Source organism: Lates calcarifer, linkage group LG3, assembly GCF_001640805.2.
Source record: "Lates calcarifer isolate ASB-BC8 linkage group LG3, TLL_Latcal_v3, whole genome shotgun sequence".
Taxonomy (NCBI): Eukaryota; Metazoa; Chordata; class Actinopteri; family Centropomidae; genus Lates; species Lates calcarifer.
The window spans coordinates 97,773-113,718 of record NC_066835.1 but is presented as its reverse complement, the minus strand read 5'-3'; the positions used below and the strand labels follow the sequence as shown (position 1 = coordinate 113,718).

At 41.8% G+C, this 15,946-nt stretch overlaps 1 protein-coding gene across 1 annotated transcript in view; it reads right to left on the bottom strand.

The window, feature by feature from the left end:
* Nucleotides 1–12,607, bottom strand: part of gatad2b (GATA zinc finger domain containing 2B) — a 48,672-nt gene extending 36,065 nt beyond the window's left edge. Inside the window, exon 1 of the mRNA XM_018695246.2 lies at nt 12,438–12,607. The gene's annotated coding sequence lies outside the window, so the exon portion shown is untranslated. The remainder of the gene's footprint in view (nt 1–12,437) is intronic.
* Between the last annotated feature and the right edge of the window lie 3,339 nt (nt 12,608–15,946).

The window sequence follows — 15,946 nt, the reverse complement described above, 5'->3', positions numbered from 1 at the left end:
AATCTCTCTGATCTGGTCAAATCAATTTCAGGAATTGGAATCTTCCAGTTAAACTTTCATTATATCAGTAATTTAAGCTTATCAACATAATCATTCTTATTCAGAAAGTCCAGCTCATTTTCAGGTTGTCAACATGAATTAGACAGCCAGTAAAAACTGACAACAATTATAGATCTAAATTAGATCTAAAAAGATATGATATGGATAAGAAAAGCTTTTGATAGGCTTAAGATTCAATGGGGTGAGGCAGCATGCCTATTGAGGGTCCTCACCTGGAGGGCATACCACGCACACAGCTCTACACACCAACTTCCACCACACAGACAGGGCTACAGTGACAAAGGTGTGATCCCTCGCCAGCTTTGTGTAATTTAACTACTGGGGATGATTTCATAAATCTCAGTACGTGGTCAACATGAAAAGAACAACGTGAGAGCAATTTAAAATGAGCAATTTCAAATTAGTTTGATTGTTATTATGCTTGATATATTCTTATCTTGTTTATTACAATGCTCATGCTTACAATGCTAGGAAAACTAATATAAGCCTGGAATTTAATGCATCAAAATGACCAAAATTTATTTAATAATATTTGTTGGAAAGATAACAATTAGATATTTAACACAAATTCTTCAAGCCTAGTTGTTGTTTTGGACGGTGTTCATTTTGAGTCTGTGTGCCTTAAAATCTGCCAACTGTCTATCACTGTGTGACAAATGTGTACATAATTACAGTTACAATAATGAGGCAAAACCAAGTTGACTGATAGTTTAGTAACCTATGAAAAAAATGGATTTATGATTCAATAGAATCCAATAATATCTGTTAATCATAAAGCAGCCAGGTGGACTACTGTGATCCTTTGTGTTAAAGTGAAGGTCTTTTTCCTTTTATGAAACACACTAACAGAAATCTAGCCAGGAAAATGAAGTTAAAGTGAGAGAAACGACATAAAGGAAAACATCAAATTATTCCTAACTGTCAGACAACAGAGGTGTGTGTTTCACTCCTGCTGTAAATTAGTCTCATGTTCCTTTAAAAAAGGCACAGACGTAATTTTTTTCTCTGTTTTTTTTTTTTTTTTTGTTTGAAATGTGTTTATTTCTGCCCGGGGAACAGAGAGCAGTCAAAACGCACTGAGCCAGTCAGAGCCGGTTTGTAACCTCAGGGTATGGAATTATCTCTTAATATGTAGCCGTTAGTGGTCAAGACGTCACACAGTAAGACAGTCAAAGAGGGGGAGAGAGGGTGGGAGGAGGAGAAGGAGCAGGAGGAGGAGGAGGAGCAGCAGCCCCGGTGTTTTCAGAGCTGAAAGAAGAAAATCTCTTCCTTTAGGAGCTGGCACTTTGACAAGAAAAGACTGAGAGCAGAACTTCAGACCACAGGGTGGGGCATACACTGTTTCACCAGCCAAACGAGAGAAAAAGAAGAAAGAAAAAAAAAAAAGCAGCGGGAACATGAGATATTTAGTCCAGAGCGAGGCACACAAAGGTAGACAGACATTTTAAAATGGGGCTGAATGTGGCAGCTAGGAGGAGTATCAACACACAGCGGAGACACAAATATGCTTACGACAATTAAGTTCAAGCAGAGGTTCACACGTATGTGAACACGCAACACTCATCAGCACAGTGATACAGTTGTGTCTGAAAGTGTTTGAACAGTGACACAGTTTTGGTAATTTGGTCTCTGTACACCACCACAATGGAAGTCCCTCCATTTTCAGAGGCTCAGTAGTAATTGGATACACTAACATTATTATAAATACAAGGATAACTTTAAATACTTTGATGAAATTTTTTCGCAGACAATAACTGAAGTCTGGAACCCCTGGACATAAACACATTTTCCTCCATTACTGCAGCTTGTTGTGGGTCTTTTTGTCCTCACTTTTGTCTTCAGTAAGTCAAAAGCAAAGCTCAACTGAGTTGAGGTCAGGTGACTGACTTGGCCATTGAAGGATGCTTCATTTCTTTGCCTTGAGAAGTACGTTATGGATCATTATCTGTCTGTACTGTGAAACATCATCAGTTTAGCAGAATTAGGATCAATCGGAGCACACAGTACTGCCCTTCAGACTTCATTCTGCTACTATCAGTCAGTCACATCATCATCATCTATTGGCCACCATACATGCACATGCTATAACACTGCCTCCACTTTCGACAGATGATGTGGTATGCTCTGGATCATGAGCCATTTCTTTCCTTCTCCATACTCTCCTCTTCCAGTCATTCTGTTATGTCTCTGAAGATTCTCAGTCATTCAGGTCATTGAATTTCTTAAGATTATACAAAGGCACCTGGGCTGCTTGAGGTTCCTGAAGACATTTCACCTCGAGTTAACACATCGGGAGTTGTTGAGGTCACATGGCAGTTGTTGACCCACTCTTCCATCATGTGAGTCATTAGGATCACACGTGTCATGGTTGAAGTGCGTGTTACAGCTCCTCTGTTTAGTGATGGTCGTTACAGTTTGACATGGTTTGCTTCTTGCCAAAATGTGTACATTGCTGAATAATATAGTGTGCAGAGTTCAATGCAGCAAGGAATGCACCATGCCAGTGAATTCTCTCTGTTTAAGAATGTACCAAATTGTTGATTTGGCCACTCCTAAAATATCTGCTATCTGTCTGCTAGGTTTGTCTCGTTTTCCTCAGCCTCATGACAGCCTCCTTCAGTTGTATCAACATCTCTCTGAACTGCATAGTGAGAGGTCCCATGAACGGCTATTTAGTCCAAATTCCAACCCTTGGAATCAACTCCAAACCTTTTATTTGCAGGCCACACCTGGCCATGAATGTGACTATCAATTTTCCAATTACTTAGAGACTCTTAAAATGGAGGGATTATGTATAAAATGGCTGGAATTTCTATCCAGTTAATGCAATACTTTTGTTAAACCCCTTATATTAAAGCTGAAAGTCTACACTTGCAAGGCTTTGTTTCAAATCTATTGTGGTGGTGTACAGAGGCGCAATTACAAAACTGTGTCACTGTCAAAACACTTATGGATGATCTAACTGTATCAGATGTACTAATCCTTGATAGTCAATACGCCTGAGTTACAAGAGGCCACATCACACTGCATTCTGGGTATTTCATGGGCTAATGAATCAATGTTGGATGCTTGTGTGTGTCAACATATGGAGCAGATGGAGCAGATTTTTGGGTTTTTTTTTTTGGTAGATGACGATGCAAATCTGAGACTAAAAAATGTAAACTTAATCAGGGCTCTGCAGCCCAAAAATACTTCAAAATTCAGCCCCAACCGCCTCATAGGTTGATTAACAACATGGTTACTGCGCTGAACCGCTGTGTCTGTTGAAAAAAAAATCCATGCTCCATTCATCAGTGCAGTCCTCCTGGACAGCTGGTTAAGTTCAAAGCGGAGCAGACGACCGACTTACAAAAGCCGCATCTTGCTGCATAAGCCAGTAAAAAGTCACTGAGGTTGGAAAGGTACACAGATTCACTAGTCTCCAATGCTCATCAGCATCAGCAAAGCAGCACACAAAGCATTCAGGCGGTGCTGACGTTGCAGGTGGTACGTCATATCAGCTGTCATTAATTAATGAGCATTCTGTCTGTAACTTGACGACAAGACTAAATTAAACTTGGCTTTTGTCGGCTTGTGTGCTTTCTGTACACCCCTGCCAGTACTTGCCAAAGATTGTGTGTTTGTGAAGGAAGAAGTTCCACTCTGTAAAACCGCAGATGAACTGATGTTTCTTTAGTTGCAACAATTTCTACAGGGTGAGACTTTCAGGGTGTTACTCTCCCAACTGAATTTCCATTCATATCATATCAGCAATTTAAGCTTAAAGATTTTAGAATCATGAACCAGTATGTCATAATTACATAATTATTAAATAACTACAATTTGAAGAACACATACTTTTCTTTCAAATGTATTCTTGTATCCACAGTCATAATTTGCCTTTCAGACAGCACTATCTACTAATATTAACAGACCACATTAAAGAGTGCAGGGAGCACCAGTTGGAAATGCTGGTCTGAGGTCAGCACATGAGAAAACCATGCTGACACTGACCTGACAGTAAGTAAGAGTGTTTGTTGTGTTACAGATAAGTTTAATACTATATACACACAGCATATGATGATCCAAAACTACTACTACTATGCACAAATTCTGCACGCACACACACACACACACACACACACACACACACTCAGGTCAAAAGTGAACAGCCACAGAGGTATTCAGCAGGTCATTCATGATGAAACATCGCATTATGATCTCCTAATAAGCCTAAATGAGTCATCTGGTATTTGACACACCACCTATAGAATTTTACAATTATGCTAAATATGTATCACATTCATACATATGTATCACACAAATGGTGTTACAACCCACCAGTGCACATTACCTGGGTGTTTCTTCACCACAGTACAAGTCTTACAGTACTGATCAAAATCAGCACCTTTCATTAAAAAAACATTAGTGTTTGGTCACAAACAAATTGAAATAGTCATTTGTAGCACTGCAGAAACCCCCTGTATTACATCCCATGAACCTTCAGTGTGCTCTTCACTGTACAGTGAGCATTAGAAGGATTGCATTCAGACAAGTTGACTGGGGTGACCTTGTGCAGCACCTGGCTAAATGCAGCACAGCAATGCAGCAGCGGTGTGCACACTGCTTATTCACTGGCTGGATTAGTCACAGCTGCTCTGCTTCTGACTGCTGGGCCATTTCTACAACTGACTCAGAGACAAATGAAACTCTTCTTTCATTTTAATACAGTTATCACACACCACCTCCTGCTATATACACACACACACACATTCATATCACACAAATCACTGCCAAATTACAGGTATTACTCACACCCACCCGAAACTGAGTTGGTTACACACCAAAACACAACTCTTCACGTTTTATAAAATTTATCACCTGTTACTTAGGGCCTGATAAGCATAAGATATTCAGTGTTGATTAACTGTGCATCTGACCCACCGAAATCATTTTAAATTTTTACATGCAAATTGATCCTAAATACTGAAAGTCCTGATTCAAAAGAAGTTGGCCGGTATAAATTCTAACTTTTAGGTCTGATATGAATGAAAACTGACAGGAGGTGATCAGTTTGATAGAAGACGACTCTTTCCGTTGGAGCTGTGGGAATTACAGACACAACACTGGGGGGGCTGTTCCCCAACTTATCATCTCTGACTATGTGGTGATCTGTGTCTTTATGCACAAAGGCCCTTGCATCACACCCACCAGTTCTCCTGTGCCAGCTCAAGCAACAGCTATGCCGGCGTATGGCAGAGGTTCAGTCTGCGTACAGAGTGATGGCTGGTAAGGTCGCCAAAAAAAGCCTGTCATTTGTAGGTCCTCCATTTTACAGCGTCGGATTATTCCCCAACTTCATCTTCCACTCCGTTACATCCTCAAACAGACTCCCAGGCTGACCATTCCCTGGATCTGACTACAGTGCACTGACCAGACTACTGGTGGTAACTCCAGTATTCTGGCTCAGTCAGACCAAAGTCTGAAATTAATGGGAAGCAAATTTCAGTCTGACTGCACTGTTCTGATCATATAGATGTTAATGAGTGAGTCACAAGATAGGTTATTTGTTTCTGTTTCTGTGGGCCAACTAGCTTGAGGATCTCTACTATCAGTTTTTGTCCCATGCAGATCTGACAATTCTGCCTCTTGCTTACTAATGTAAATAAATGAGACAAAAGAAAACAGATACCTTTCAAGATAATACAGTCCAGTACAACAGCTCCAGTAACCACAGCCTCATAAAATGTCCAGATGTAAATTTGAAAGCCACTGTCCACTACCTGCTCAGCAGCAAACAGCAGACAGACACAGTTAGAGACTGACTGGTGAATATAGTAGAGCAGCTGAAGAAAGTGAAGCAGTCATTAATATTTTTAGTAACACCTATGATTTTCCTACAATGGTGACTCAAAATACTGTGAATGAACAGTTTCTATTGTGAAGCAGCTACAGCTTCCTGTAGCTTTAGTCAATGCCATTACCAACAGTGAACTCCTCAGTAGTCTAACAAACAAGCCAATGTTTTAACATCAAACATCCCTCATCTGTCTGTCTGAACTGATGCTGTGGGTAAACTTAACACAATCACAATTAAAGCTGCAAGCAGCGTTGAACGGGCCCTCACACCCCGCGCTTGTTGGAGGACCCGTGGCCACGGGGTCCTCGCAGGTCGTACAACACAGTTCTGCAACTGAGTGACCGCCAGACACAGAAGGAATGAGTCAGAAGTCCCTTACTGCCCCCATCAGGTGGCGCTATGACTATACCTGAATATTGGCGTGTAGATGTGTTCAGGCCATGACACTTAGCCAAAATGTCAAGTTTGGGGTAAATTTGTGGGAGTTAAAACAACTTCCTGTTTAATGGCGAAGCATCAAAATTCGCCACAGCGCCACAGACATGCCCTTTAATAGAACATCAAAATTTTCACAATAAGGCATCATGAAGTCCTTAAGGCTTTCCTGACCAAGTCTAAAGTGGATCATGTCAACCTGCTAGTAACAGGCCGTCAAAGTCCTAAAACATGTCATTTCCTGTGTCCAGTAGGTAGTGCTATATCTTTTTGTGAATATTGACATGTGGGTGTGTTCATGTCGGGACCCTTATCATCACTGTGGGCTGATTGAATAAAGCATGGCTGAGTTACAGCAACTTAAACGCTTCCTGTTTCATGGCAAGTCATTGAAATTTGAGGTGCCGCCATGGCCACACCCTTCGACACCAACAAAATCTTTTAATAACTTTCAATAAAAAGCCTTGAGAGTATCCTGACTAAGTTTGAGGTCAATATGATAAAACCTGTGGGAGGAGTTCAATCAAATACAACGTCCCCAAATGCCAAAAAATGGCCAAAAATGAGCAAAATTTTCAAATTAGAATGGCTGACTTCCTGTAGGTTTGAGGTCATGCTGTCAAGAGAGTTTTTGGTGCGTCTCGGCATGTTACATCATGCCTCAGAATTTTGTTCACCTCGGACAAACTAAGCCCAAAGGCAAGGGGGTTTTAAGTATGTCCAGGGGGGCGCTATGGAGCCATTTTATTGTGCCAATGAACAAGACCCCTATCAGATGTCAAATTTTGCCTGATGCGTGTGCAAAGTTTCGTGAGTTTCTGAGCATGTTTAAGCTCTCAAAAACGCAATTTTAGCATCACAAGAATAATCCTTTGCGATTACAGTGGGGCCTTCGCACGAAAGTGCTCGGGCCGTAACTGTAAACCAGCAACAACATGACTGTGGATGCAGAACACCGTGGGTAGAGCCATGCAGACATTTGGCCAGTATACACATGAAAATGGGTCCAATCTGAACTTTACAAGGAATCCTCAGCGACTTTAACTGACCAGTGACCTGTGCTGTCAGTGCACATGACCGATGGCACCCTGTAAAATAATGTCACCTACAGCTGCATGGTATACTGTGTTTTACAGTGTTTTAATAAGTGCCATATTTCCTATGAATTGTATCGATATAAGTCAGGAAGAGTACATGTGTGCAGTGCTCTGCCTCCACTCACTAGAGGCACAGTGGGCTTGCCAACCATTTTTCACTTTCATGGTGACAGAACCAGAGGCATGGCTGTGCTCTTGCCAATCGTCCACAGCTTGTTGACAAAGCAGATGCAAGAAGCAAAATACAGCAGTATTTCACTTACATATCCGACAGTGAAGACAAATCCACAGACACTGCAAAGCGTGGCTGTAAAATTATTTAAAACCTACACAGACCAACAGAGCCAACACATCCGACTTGGCAAAGCATTTCACTAAACGACATACTGACCTGTTCAAAGAATTCAACCAACAACAGGTTAGCAGATGCTCAATACCATTAATTACACCATGCCCATGCACTCAAATATACAATGCATTCAGTAAGTATTCAGACCCCTTCACTTTTTTTAACATTTAGACTAAAATAATTTCAATTATTTTCTCCTCATAAATCTATAGTGAGAGCAGAATTTCAGAAAATTTTCGAAAATTTATCAAAATGGAAACACTGAAACATCGCATTGACATAATAATAGAAAATGATATCTGGTTGCAAATGTAAAGTTAAGCACTAAAGAAATCACATAAAATCAGGGCTTTCCACAAGGACATGAAGCAGCCAGCTGGGCTTATGTCATATTTTATCTTTGAAACATGATCTGGGGCATCAGACATTAGTTCGCATAATTGGTCAATGGTGAAAAATACAGAAGCATTCATTTTTAGGTGTAAAATTACAGTGTGAGGCTGAGCCATAGACTATATTTTCCTCATATGACACAGGCTTGTTACTTGACAGCATTGCCTGTTTTAGTGTGAGTCTGCAGTGCTTCTTAGAGATGGCTCTACTGTAACCAGAGCAATGTAAATAAAGACAATTCATTCATTCATTCATTCATTAAAGCCATAAACTGAACGGTGTGTATGGAAAATGCAGCACAGTCAGTAGACTTTTTAATACTACTACTGTGCTGCTGCTGTTGTCAATCTAATGACGGATGTCACCTGTCTATGCAATCAATGCAATTCTTAATGTGTTGTGTCATCAGTTATTTTGCTAATATTTGTCAGCCACTGAAGATGACTCTTTGCTCTCTACTTGGCATGACACAACCTCTCAGCAGAGCACACACACACACACACACACACACACACATTCATATAGAGCATGTGAGTGCAGTACTGATACAGACATACACTTTTCTCTGCTATCATGCTCGCATTGTTTTGAAGCAGAGGCTAGTGATAAAACGTTGATGCATAGTGAAGCACAACTAGTTAATGAAACTTTTTATAATAAATTTGCTAGCTGGACTTAAATGATTGGTCAGCTCTTTGGCTGGCAGCTGGCACATATGGAAACCTCTGGTATAGGGGGACATAACATTACTGTATGTAAAAGCACCACAACCTACTGGTGATCTGTACAAGGGTGTACCCTGCCTCTCACCCCAGTGACAGCTGGGATAGGCTCCAGCACCCCCACAACCCTTAACGGATAAGCGGTATAGATAATGAATGGATGGATGGATGGAACACCACAACCTTCATTTAATTATTTACAATAATCCCATCATTAATGTTTTTACTAATTCATTGTCAAAAACACACCTACATGCATGAAAAACAAGAAAACACGGAACAACACATAAACTATAATTTTGTTGAGCGTGAAAACAATAAACATGAATGACATGATGAACTTCAAACTGCACATTACAGTAGTGCACTGAAGTAGACTGAACACAAATGACTCAATACACCTCCTTGGTGGAGCTCTGCACTCTACTGAGCACATACTCTTGGCAGAGTCAGCAAGCATCCAATACACTTTTTGTCAAATTCAGTGAATATCTGCTCGTGGCCTGCTAGCTGTCCGTTCTGTGTGTGCGCTGAAAAAACATCCTATGTTCCTACACAGCTCGGGCTCCGTAAAAGGGGAAATAAACAAAGTGGCTCGGACAGAGCTGTCTGATGGTCTGACGAGCACTTGATTTTTTAGCATGCTAAAGCCTTAACATGAGGCCCACTCTGGTCATTTTGCTTGTTTTTCCTTGGCAGCTAGGGAAAACAAATCATAAAATGTTACATTTCAGCAGAAAAAGACTTGTTCTACAAATGTGCTTCTGGGACATTTTGGTCATAAAATATGCCAACTTGTAAAACATAAAACAGATGGCTGTTGCTCTCACTATTATGTTCATTTCAGATATGTAATGGAATCATTAGCTTCAAGCCTGGTATACACCGATGTATAGTATATGTGGCTAGGTCCCCATCACGAGCCATTTCCTGTGAAGAACACAGGAGCTTTATTCCAGGTCTACCAGATGTATTGACGACATGGATAACTGTATGTGTCTGTATGTGTCTAACCTGTCAGACAGTTTTCATTGAACCCTCAGCTGTTCAAGTTTTGCTGTGACTGAGGGAGTTTCAGACATGGTCCACAGTCAACAACCACTCAAAACAAACACACATTTTCATTAACGTCAAAATCCCCTGCTGTGATTTGATTTATTCAGAACCTCTCAATGAATAACGACCATATAATAACAACACTGTATAATTACCAACAACCTGATAAGTGACACTGCCCACTGCCTGCACTGATTGACTGGGATGAAAACCTGCTGACTCAGAGGCAAATGTCTGGCCAATAGGGCTGGGCACCTCTCAGACTTAAATAAATTAAATTGTATAATGGTGTTTTTATGATACCTGAGTACACAGGTTAACAGAGTTGTACAAGAACGCTGCCTAATTCCATACAGAATTAAAAAACTGACAAAAATACGTTTTAATTATCAATAAAGAAACTGACTAAACATACTATGAAAACTTTCAGTACTTTGACTACATATGTAGTATATGCCCACCACTTACTAGTGTATGTTTAAAATGTTATGTTTTCTCTTTAGCATATATCAGTTATAATTCCTTAACCTAATTTAATGATCGCAATTATTATCCAAATTATTAAACACCCAATTATCAATATCAATGTCTGCTTCAAGAAGACATTATCAATCCAGCTATACTAAAAAGGCACTGAGGTTTCATACCCAGCCAAACTGGGAGATGCTGTGGTTAATAGATCTTAATTGCTGCTGTTTGACAGGCAGGTACAAAACAACAGGACGTTAAAAAATAATAATTAAAACTAAACATATGAATTAGTAGGTTTTATTCAGCAAAAATTATGTACACTTTGTTGAAAGGCCCTTAAAGTCCCAGCATGGTGGGGGAAGGGTGTTATGAACAAACTGAATCACAATCTCTGATATTCAGCCAGGACCAGCGATGTGGTGGCTTAAAAACATTCACCCCTAATTGCACTGATTGCATATTCATCAAAAACGAACGCTACACTAGTCTACAGGTACTGTAAAAAGCTGTCATAACAGTATGGCAGGCTTCATCTGTATGCTGCTGGGGCTGCCAGGGGACTCTGAGCTGGAAATAGGAAGAGGAAGGACTCCCATCATTGAGAATACTACAGTTCATTCACACTCTTCAACAGCAAGGACCTTTCATTCATACAGACCCACTATCACTGTGTGAGTGGAGGGCTGAGTGTATCAAGGTCTGCTAACTTTTATCTCACAAACCAAAGGCTGTGGGGCTACTTTACATCCACGCTCACTTCTGTGAGGTGAGCACAATGTCCTACAGCTGGTTGAAAGTGATACACTGAAAGTGAGAGGAGCACAGGTTTGATGACAAGAAGTGTCAAAGCGGCTGTCTGTCAACTTTTCTTGTTGCAAAAATCTGAGTTTTCCTTATCTACAGCTCTATGTGACAAAACTACAATATAACAAATTGGAGCTTAAAATGAGCAGTTCCTGGAAATGTCTTGTAGCCTCTTGTAATGGAGGAAGGTAACACTGACATAATTTGACCAGATACCTTCTCTCTTACTCTCACTGAACCTATCTCCATCCCAAAGGCTGTACATACTGTAATCCAGTTAGGGACTATACAGAGGAATCACAGAGACAGTGATAGCTAGTCATATGTGAATCCATCTGCCTGTGACTCATGTAAATCTGGAGGAGCAGTGCAGCAGCAGACACGAAATGAGCTCCTGTATGCTGCAGAATAATAGGCAGCACACATTAAATATTGATTCCCGTTTGGTCTCTAACGTCATCTAGACATCTAGCTCCGTTAATCCGCCGCTCAGGAAACAATCAGCCGCTCGGCCTGAATAAAGCCTTGCCCTTACAGTAACATGTTGGTTATGCTGTCAGGCGCCAGGCAGCCATTTAGGTGCATATGGAGCCAGTTGAGTCTCTACGTAAATGGCTGATGCATTTCGAATTTTTCTTCCTAATTGCCGAGAGCCATCATCAGCTCCGGCCTCCTCCTAGCGCCTTTTAATCCGCCACTTCACACAGCTTTGGTCCATTAAAACCGTTGGAACATCTCATCTCATCCCGGTGCTATTTAAATGAGCATTAACGAGTATTTGGAGGAGCCTGGCTCGTTCTCCAGTCTGAGTTAACCCCTAGAGACTCTGGATCAAACAATGAACCGATTGGAGGCATTCCGCACAACGTTTCCATCACAACGTAATCCCAACATCTCCGTTAACAGTTCGGTTATTATCGAAACACAAACCACCGGGTAGGATTTAGACATCCATAAATGTTTCTGCTTGCGACTCCAGACCTTTAAATGTAAATGAACAGTTCGAGGCGACGGCTGCTGGTCGCCAACATGTCAGCCTGCATCAATAAATAGCGAAGCAAAGCCGCTCTATTGTCTATCAGCACATCAGCATATCCACCGGCTGCAAAACGACACAACAACTTGCCGTCCTGCCGCCACACGAATCCCGCCGCTGCCATTTCAAAACATCTCCGGCCGGCGCCAGGCCTCGCACACATCCTCGGACTCACCTGTGTCTCCTTTCGCCTCAGTGTGTACCGTCTCCGGGTTCACGGTCCGGTCCTGACGCGCTGCAGTGGATCCTCACCACCAGTCCCCGGCACCGGCAGGCAGCACTGAGTCGCTGATTGGGCCTCAGCAGACGCTCACCCCCTTGGTGCAGGCAGACAGACAGTTCATTGGTCGTGTAGTCACTCCGTGTAGCGCAGACAGACAGGTGATTGGCTGTTTGTTCCCCCAGCGATCCAGACAGACAGCTGATTGGCCCTCCGGTCGTCATTAGTGGAAGTACCCAGACAGCTGATTGGTCCTTAGTTTCCGCGGCCGAGACTGAGAGAGACGCATGATTGGTTGATACTAGTGTTGTTGTCTGTGTCTGGATGGAGAGCCATGTTACCTCTACTGGGGCGAAAGAAACAATGTGCTCGTATTCAGGCAGTAATGAGTCGTCAGACGCTGTCTTCTTTGGTTCTGTTACATAGATTAAATCTATGTATCCGAGTTCCTCGTCCGGTGTCAGGGATGAGGGGAAACGTGTTTGCTACATATTTACTAGAGAAACCTGATTCTTAATATACCGGGTTTTAGGGGGTTTTTTAACGCACGCATGTGCATGACAAAGACCCAAACAGAGCAAACACAGCTGTGACAGGAATGGTCATCACTCTTACCAAACTAATGCAGTCGAAGGCATTTGACCTGTGCCTCCACTGTCTGTCCCAATGGTCTGCCAAACAAAGTCTTCAGCCTGCAGCGTCATGCTCTTCAAATGTGCCACACTTCACAGATATGTCAGGGATAGGAGAGGAATGTGATAACTCAGCAGCTGTCTACAGCTGCGGGCTTTTGCTGTGACCAGATTGTAACAGTGCAAGTAAATACGGTGTGCAGCTTCGTCATTTCTGCCCGTACAGGTCTGTGTAAACGTAGACCGTGTGAATGATGTAAACTGCAACTGTCATTTGTTGGTGAGCGTAGTAAGAACCTCTCATTAAAAGACACCGAGAAGAATAAATGTCTCAGGGCGTTTTTGATGATAACAACTGAACTGAATGGTCAATCAGACGTTTGATTTCACAGATCTGTTGCCCTCTGTGAAGCAACAATAGAGAGTCACTACTTATAAGATGCCGGCGGACTTGCTGACCTACTTTGCATATTGAAATGTTAAATAATTTATCATCTGCTTTAACACTGGATATTTTTTACTTCCACGTTTGTTTCCTGACGCATTGTGTGTGTGTGTGTGTGTGTGTGTGTGTGTGTGTGAGAGATCTTTGTTCTTTCAGGTCTCAGTCCTGGCACGCAGCACAGACTGCTGTGTAGGTCACTGGTACCGAATATTTCTGTGTCATTTTGTAAGTGTGCCGTGTGATTCATACGTGGCTTTATTTACACGAGGATCGCATTCATCCAGCAGTGAAGGTAGTGTTTTTGTACCGTCTGGTAAATCACGGTGGAGGCTGTCAGGGTATGATACACATGTTAATTGCCTTGGTTACTGGCTGTAGACAATGAATGAAGTTGGATGTTGCTGGTAGCAGCTGTTCATATCCACTACCATGTTGACGGAGCCCTCTAGTGGCTTCACATTTGAACCTCATTTATCGTGGCGGTCTACAGAATGACCCGTGTTACTACTGTTCATTCATTGCTCTTTAGTTATAATATTAGTTATAATATATTTTTTATGTTACTCTCTGGAGGGATTGTGGATTGTCTTTATGAATCAGCAATACTATCAACTGAACATATTAAATCATATACCTGTATTGCACCTGTGACATATTTTTACCACTTCCTAAAAAGGCTACCTTGAAATAATAAATGAATTAATGGATTGATACATGGAACACATAGAACATGCAAACTCTACATATAAAAGCCTCAGGGTTTGAACCTGGAACCTTCTTGCTGGGAGGCAACAGTGCTAACCACTGCACCACTGAGCTGCCCTTACTTACCTATCATTATGTACACTCTTTATTATCTTTTTAATCAACTTGGACGATTGCAATGATAAGACTATATTCCATTGTGATCTATGCACCCATAACAGTATATCCATCCACCCAGCACAAATGCAACCTCTTCTTGATGACAACACACCTGGAAGCTGCACACAGTCTCTGCACCTAACTGTTGTTCAACAAGACATAGTTCTAGCACATAATCCCCCCCTAAAACCACAAACAGTTTTTTGTCACATTTCTGTGCATGGATTGTTGAAAACAAACAAGAAATCACATGTTAATCACAGAGATCTAGAGGTATTGTTGGTGTTTTTTTCTTCCGGCTAGCTGTTTCCCCCTGTTTCCAATCTTAATGCTAAGCTATAGGCTAACCCTGTCCTGACTCCAGCTCTGTACTGAAAACGCAGACATGAGATCCATATCTATCTGAACATCTCTCTCTCTCTGGGAGAAAGTGCACTTCCCAAAATGTTGAATTAGTCCTTTTAGTTTTTCTGTAGAATAACTGTAGCATAAGCAGGTCAAAAAGGACATGTGCAGTGGGCCTGCTGTTGGTTAACCTCTGACAGATCTTTGCTTTGCAGTCTTGACACAGACTAACTGCACAATCAGTGCAGTACTCCAGGTAACCTCATGAGAACTCAAGTAGAGAGAGGAGCACAGACTAAGAAAGTCCAGCTGTTGAAGAGACACCTCATGACTCCTGCTGCATGTCTCTGGGTACTGAGCTGGGTATTACGGCCAGGCTACACAATATCAGAACAAGACTGATGTGCTGACCAACCACATTGAATGGCCACAGTGGAGTGAAAAGCTGGCCATAGATAAGGGGAAAGGTCATGATGTTTTTTAGACAGTCTTCCAGAAGACAGTCACGATGTTATACTCTACCTTAAGAACAGATTTAAAAAAAAGATACCAGAATAATTCCCGTTTTCATCAAACAAGTGTAGAAAACAATTAACCTGGACAATTTAAAGTTCCTTTTGTTGTCAGCTGTGAAAACAGGTGAAAAATAAGTTTTCCCAGGATGATTTTTGTGTCACCAAAACAGCTCTGACACAACAAGACATGGACTGCACAAGACCTGTGAAGGTGTCCTGTGGTATCAGGCACCAGAACAATAGCATCAGACCCATTAAGACCCATAAGTTGTGAGGTGGGGCCTGCATGGTTTTTCCAGCACATCCCACACATGCTCGATTGGTCTGAGATCTGGGGACTCTGGAGGCCAAGTCACCACCATGAACTCTTGGTCATGTTCCTCTGCAGTGTAGCAGGACACATTTTCCTGCTGAAACAGGCCACTGCCACCAGGGAATATCTTTGCCATGAAGGGGTATAAATGGTCAGTAACAATGTTTAGGTAGGTGGTATGTGTCAAAGTAACATCCATATGAATGGCAGGATCCAAGGACCCAGCAGAACATTGCCAGAAGCATCACACTGTCTCCACTGGCTTGCCTTCTTCTCGTAGTGCATCCTGGTGCCATCTTTTCCCCCAGTATGTGAAGCTAACGCACCCGGTCATGTAAAAGAAAATGTGA